Source organism: Cajanus cajan, chromosome 6 (genome assembly GCF_000230855.2).
Source record: "Cajanus cajan strain Asha chromosome 6, NIPB_CcT2T_4, whole genome shotgun sequence".
Classification (NCBI taxonomy): domain Eukaryota; kingdom Viridiplantae; phylum Streptophyta; class Magnoliopsida; order Fabales; family Fabaceae; genus Cajanus; species Cajanus cajan.
The window spans coordinates 30,083,584-30,090,473 of record NC_138522.1 but is presented as its reverse complement, the minus strand read 5'-3'; the positions used below and the strand labels follow the sequence as shown (position 1 = coordinate 30,090,473).

At 40.9% G+C, this 6,890-nt stretch overlaps 1 non-coding gene across 1 annotated transcript; it reads right to left on the bottom strand.

Moving 5' to 3' along the window:
- Nucleotides 1–6,551: 6,551 nt before the first annotated feature.
- LOC114915654 (small nucleolar RNA R71) lies at nt 6,552–6,657 on the bottom strand. The gene has a single exon (XR_003803744.1). It is a non-coding gene; the product is annotated as a small nucleolar RNA R71 (small nucleolar RNA).
- Nucleotides 6,658–6,890: the final 233 nt, after the last annotated feature.

Below are 6,890 nucleotides of genomic sequence, written 5' to 3'. Positions count from 1 at the left end.
ATGCCAAGAAAAGGTGCTCCAAGCTGTCATGCACATTTCCACATAAAAATGATGCGGGTTTATTGATTATTAAGACGATTTTAACCTCACTTATGTTCATTCAAACAGGGTTAAATAATGTGGTTTAGAATTTTATTGCAAGCGAGAAAAGAAGCAATAAAGAATTAATGAAGAATGATTTTATTATAATCATAATGGAAACATGTGCCCTATCGAGGCTCGGGGGTCGGGCTGTCCCCGAGGAGTGATCTCTAATAGTCACTGAGTCTATACATCCCTATCGGAAGGAGAAGGACACTTGATGACAACAGCTGGCCTTGACGTTTGTGAACCAGCCTTCCTAAAGATCTGGCTTAAAGAACGTCGAGAAGGATCTTGGTTCCTCTTCGTCCTTTGATCTTTGTTAGGGTTGTATCTTAACCCTTGTTTCCCCGGATTGTCTTTGATAATGGGTAGCTCCGGGATTCCTTGGGAGTCCTTGCCTAATTCTTGTCTTGGCAAGTATCCGTTCTTTGTGAGCGTATGAGCTACCTTCTTCATTTCTCGGGGAAACGTTTCGACATTGGCGATTTCCAATGCTTGGAAGGCGGTTTCTAAAGCTTCCTCCGCTACATCCACGTAAGGTATGGTGGATGGTTTGCTGATGAGTATGTCATCTTTAGCTTGTTCGGTCACCAGTTTGTCACCCACTATGAACTTGACTTTCTGGTGGAGCGTAGAGGGTACAGCTTTTGCATTATGAATCCAAGGTCGGCCGAGGAGATAGCTGTATGCAGGAGTAATATCCATCACTTGGAATTCGACGTTGAAGATAGTGGGTCCAATTTGGATTGGAAAATTGATCTTTCCCACCACTTCTCTTTTAGAACCATCGAGGGCTCGAACGATCATGTTGCTCGGGCGCATTTGGACTCCCTTGATTGCCAATTGCTTGAGCGTTCTTTTTGGCATTACGTTCAAGGAAGATCCATTATCTACCAAGACTTTTAGCGATGCGATACTCCTTGCACTTTATAGAGATGTGCAAGGGCTTGTTGTGGTTTGATCCCTCGGCGGGGATTTCTTCATCGATGAAGGTGAGGTGATCATTAGCCTTGATGTGACTAACAATCCCCTCAAACTCGTCTTGGGAGATAGTGTGCGACACGTATGCCTCGTTCAAGACTTTCAACAGATCTTGTCGATGTGGTTCGGAGCTTCGGATCAACGACGACAGCGTAATCTTTGCTGGCGTCTTATGAAGTTGATCCTCGATGGAGTACTCGCTCTATCGGATATACTTTAACAGCTCGTCTGTCTCCTCCTCAGATTCTTTTTCCTCGGTTTTCTTTTCTTCTTTTTCTTTATTCTTGGGGGCTTTATCATGAAGATCTTCGGGAGTGTAGATCCTGCCACTCCAAGTCATGCCCCCAAGTCCAGCGATGTTGGAGATATCGCTGTCGGCAGAAGAGTGGATGTCGTATATCCACGGCACAGCCTTATTTGATTTGTAAGGGAAAGGCCTTGGAACTGTGATCCTTAATGGTGTCGGACCTTCCCCTTTATTCGTCTTGATTACCAACAACGGAGTTGATGTGCGCTCGCTTGGCGCGGTTGTTGGCTTACACTTGATAACGAACGGCGTGCGATCCATTCTTTGAACATACGCATCGATTATTTCTTTCTTTTTATTAATGTTTATTAATGATTACTAGGAGAGATGTATGAATGACTCCTAGATCTCTCCATGATCTATATGCATGATATGAGATGATGATGATGATGAATATGCATGCATAGTGTTTATTCAACTAAGCATTATCATGTTTTTAGGATGTTCCTAAGATGATGCATGATATTGCTTGGTTTGGATAAATAACCCTTTTTTCCTTTTTTTTGGGTATTTTATATATTTTTTGTATTTTTGGGTGAAAAGGGAAACTACCTATATGAATGTGATGAAGGTAGATGTTAACACCATGCAATGGAAAATTCTTATTCGTATTTATTTTTATTTTAAAAGAATAGGAATGTTGTATGTTTAAAGAAATGCAATGTATGCTCAAACAATTTCACATAAACAATGCACAATCAATTCACTCATCCACGAACAGTCACGAGCGAATCACGAGGTAGGGGTCTCCTGCAGAAAAGTGCATATTCAAGGAGGATCTAACTGTTCTCACTTGGTCAAAGGCCCCCAAGGTGCCCCCATTATAGGGACCCAATTCCTCTCGTCGTGGGTCGATGGAAAGTTCCAACGCACCGTCGGACTTAAGTTCATGGTTATCACCTTGAGTGATGTTTTCCGACAACGGTCTACGGGCACCTATAGACCCATTCGACAACCGGCCGTACTTACATCCACTCCCTATGGTTAATCACTCATGCCCCCGAGTATAGAGGGAACTGTTGTGTGCAAAGGTTTGTGTACAGTTTGTATTTCAAACAATTGCGGAATTTAAACATACAACAGTTATTTAAAAGCCACATAGATAAACATGTTATCATACAAGTGAGGGGTAACGAAGTAATTTTTAACTATTATTTGTTAAAAAACAATCTGTCACTAAATGGGACTGACTCTCGAAGCTTCCCCAGTGGAGTCGCCATCTGTCGCCACCGGCCCAAACGGGCCTCGGCGGTCGCGAAGACGGTCGAGCTCGCTTTTTATTTTAGTTTGAAAATGTATTGGATTATTAGAACGACTTGTTCTCAAACTGAGACCTTGTCGATCTTATCCAATTTATTTATTAAAAGTCTCACTAATCCATATTAATCCCAAGCGGGACCCTCCATGGATTAGTGGTTTTCGCAAAAGGAGGGTTCGTGGAGTCGCCACCAATGTTTTACTCAAAACATTGGAAAAAGGGATAAGGCAATTGATTTTATAAATCAACTTTGGCCATTACAACCAGAGTCGGGTAAGGGAGTCGGTTACGCGTGGGGAAGGTGTTAGCACCCCACAGCGCCCCTTTCGGGTTCCCTATGACAGATTATTTCTAAAATAATAGCGTAAAATTACTAAATTACCCCTATTTATTATAAGCGATTATAAATTAACTATCTACATGATGACAGTTTAAATATGCACACAGAAAGCAGTAAAAGGAAGGATTTAAGAAGAAACCTCTTGAAGCGTGCTTTTATATATTGAGTAAAACTGGGAAGCTTTTTGGCGTTCCCTCGCTCTACAAGCTCGCTCGCTCCTTCCTAAAAACTTTTGACTATGGAAATCCGGAGGATTTCCCTTCGACTAGGTTCGAATCTCCAAGCTAAGTGCTCGGAATTCCAGAACTTCGTCGGATCGACTCCCAGAGAGATTTCTAGGGCAGAACACTGCTCAAAAAACCCAGAATACTCAAGGAGGGAGTCAAAACTGAGTAAAAAAGTGTGTAATGACGTCCAATTGACGTCATATTTATAGGGAATAGGCGCAATACGGCCTACAGGGGCAATACGGCCGTATTGAAATTTTTGAACTTCAATACGGTCGTATTGAAGTTCAATACGGTCGTATTGAAATTCAGAAATTTCAATACGCCCGTATTGAGTTCGCTGCGGTTGTATTGAAGTGTCAATACGGTCGTATTGACTTCAGTACGGCCGTATTGAAGTTTCAGAAACTTCAATACGCCGTATTGAGTTTCGCTGCGGCCGTATTGAAGCTTCAATACGGCCGTATTAAGTTCAGTACGGCCGTATTGGGCTTTTTCCCTCCACTTCCTTATTTTGAGCTATTCTAAGACCTCTAGACCTACAGAGAACCCTCCTAGGGCCTTCGAGGAGTCCTTCTGGCTGATTATCCTTCAGTCTTCGAGAGTCTTCAAGCTTTATTTCCGACCCGGACAATTTTAGGGGTCTACAAATACTCAAAATGACCGAATCAAATTTAAAAGGAAATGACTCAAACAAAATGAAACCGCACAAGTAGAATCCTAGACTCCTAGTGATTGTGGAATGAAAACAAATACAATCACTCAATTGGATCTATCAAATTTTGAGTAGAAAAATTAGATCCAAACAGAAAGAACACAATGAGACACATAAGAACACAAACACACAATTTCAATCGGTGAAAATGAAGAACTTAACCTCAAGTGAAGAACCTAAGCTCTTGATACCAAAAATGAAGGAAACTTCTAGTGGAAAGGATTGATGTTCTCCACTCTTTGATTTGCTCGGCCTTATGATCACTTCCTTGAGGTGATGAAGAGATGGATTGTTCACGGAAGGAAAGAAGAAGATGAAGATGGAAGGAGAAGGAAGCACTTGAGCTAAAGGAGCAAAAGATTGCTCACAAAGTTTAACCTAATTTCCTAGAAGAAAGCTAAGAAACTTTCGGTCAAGGTGACTTTGAGGGAGAGACTTGGCTGAATAACTTTCAGAAATCTCATTCATGATTCAAAATGTTTACCAAGAGTGAAGGAACAAGCACTTATAGATCCTAGAAGCAAGCTAGGTGGCGCCTACTTCACTAGCCAATATTGGAGCCAAAAATTCAAATTTCAAATGGAAATTTGAATCCAAATTCAAGGCTCCATGTGCTTATTTGGTGAATATGGGGCTGCCATGCATCTAAATTTCATTTAGGGGACATTTAGAGTGTATTTGGAGCTGCATATGTTCAGCCATGCTTAGCAAGAAACATGTGATCCAAATGCATCTCAAATGACTACTAAATGAAACCTAGATTTTAGCTTCTTGGTCTATTTTAGTATTCCTTCAATATTCCTATGCTAATGGCCTAAATACAATGGCCAAACATATACAAACATTAGGAAATAATAAAAGAAACAAAATGAGCCCAATATTGGGTACCAAAAGCCCAAAGGCCCATGAAGCCCAAAACTAGGCCCAATAAGCCTAAAGCCCAAAATGCTACTCTATGTGGTCCAAATACAAGACCAAAATATATGGAAACTATACTAACAACACATAATAAGATTGGATATAACAAGATAGGCCCATTAGAAGCTTAACTTGGGCCTTCCAAGCCCATCGGGTCCATTGGGCCTTGACTGGCCCAAACCTCCATGTCTAGCCCACTCCTCTTGGATCTTTTAGGATGTCACCTCTTGCCTTCCTAAGCATGATTCCATCAGATCTTTTCTTGGCCATGTAGGTTTCTATAAGCGCTTCGTCAAAGAATTTAGCAAGAAGGCCCTTCCGCTATCCAATCTACTACAGAAAGAGGTTGATTTTGTTTTTGATGGCAAGTGTAAACAGGCTTTTGACTGCCTCAAGGAAGCACTCACCACCACTCCAATCATTCAGGCACCTGATTGGAGAGTCCCATTCGATCTGTCCTAGGACAGAGAGTTGACAAGTTGCCTCAAGTGACATATTATGCTTCCAGGACTTTGGACGCTACCCAAGCAAACTACACTACCACAGAGAAAGAGCTTCTTGCCATTGTTTTTGCTCTTGATAAATTTAGATCTTATTTGCTTGGTTCTCGTGTTATTGTCTATACTGACCATGCAGCTCTGAAGTACCTGCTATAAAAGGCTGAGTCAAAGCCTAGATTGATCAGCTGGATGCTCTGGCTCCAAGTGTTTGATTTGGATATCTGGGACGGGAGTGGAGCTCAAAATTTAGTGGTAGACCATCTCAGTAGAATTGAAAGAGCTGAGGATAGTGCTGACATCTTGCCCATCCAGGATAATTTTCCTGATGAAAATTTGTTGATTGTTTCTTCTATTTCTATTACTTCTACCACCCCTTGGTTTGCAAATGTTGTTAATTTTTTAGTTGCTTCTTTTTTTCCTCCCTTAGCATCACGAGCTCAATTTGATAAAATTAAGAGTGATGCTAAGCATTATATTTGGTTCATAGGTGGTTCATATAGTTAGGCTTTGAATTTTGCTCTCAAATTTTTTGTAGTAGTTTCTAATGATTTTAGGATGATATTGGTGCATTAGTTTTGATGTTTTCCAAGTTTTCATGAAAAATCCCTTTTTACCCCTACTGTTCACTGTCATTATTCATGTAGTAGTTCATGTAATGCATGACTAGGAGCAACCCTAATTTTTTGCATCCATTTGATCCTCAGATTGGTAGGACATTCCATAAACTAATTAGAGAGCATATCATTCCAATTTTAGATAGTGATAGTGATAGTCATAGTGTTAGTCATAGTGTAAGTGTTGCATCTGAGATTGATTCAAGTCAACCAGAAAACATGGGTGAACAACCTTATAATGGACCTCGTGAGAGGACCCTTAGGTAGATGGCTACACCTGATTTCACATATGAGAGTCTATGCAATCAGTATCCTGAAAAGGATGTTCCTTTTGTGCTTAAAACTTGACTAATCCATTTGTTGTCCGAGTTTCATGGTCATGCAGGTGAGGATCCACATAAACATCTGAAGGAGTTCCATATTGTTTGTTCTACCATGAAGCCTCCTGATGTTCAAGAAGACCACATTTACCTGAAGGCATTTCCACATTCATTGGAGGGAGTTGCTAAAGATTGGTTGTATTATTTGGCTCCAGGTCCATCACTAGTTGGGATCATATGAAAAGAATGTTTCTGGAGAAATTCTTCCCTGCCTCGAGGACCACTGCAATCAGAAAAGATATATCAGGTATCAGGCAACTTGGTGGAGAGAGCTTGTATGAGTACTGGGAGAGATTCAAGAAGTTGTATGCAAGCTGTCCTCACCACCAGATTTTTGAGCAGTTGTTGCTGTGATAGAAAAAATGGCCTCCAACTCTCAACAATTTAGTACCAGAAACAAAAATGAAATTACCATCAGATGAGTTCATGATGTGGCCACTGATGCAGATAAAAAGCTGGAGAGTAAACTTGATGCATTAGTCAACCTGGTGACTCAACTTGCTGCAAATCAAAAATCTACGTCTGTAGCAAGGGTTTGCGGCCTTTGTTCTTTAATTGATCATCAC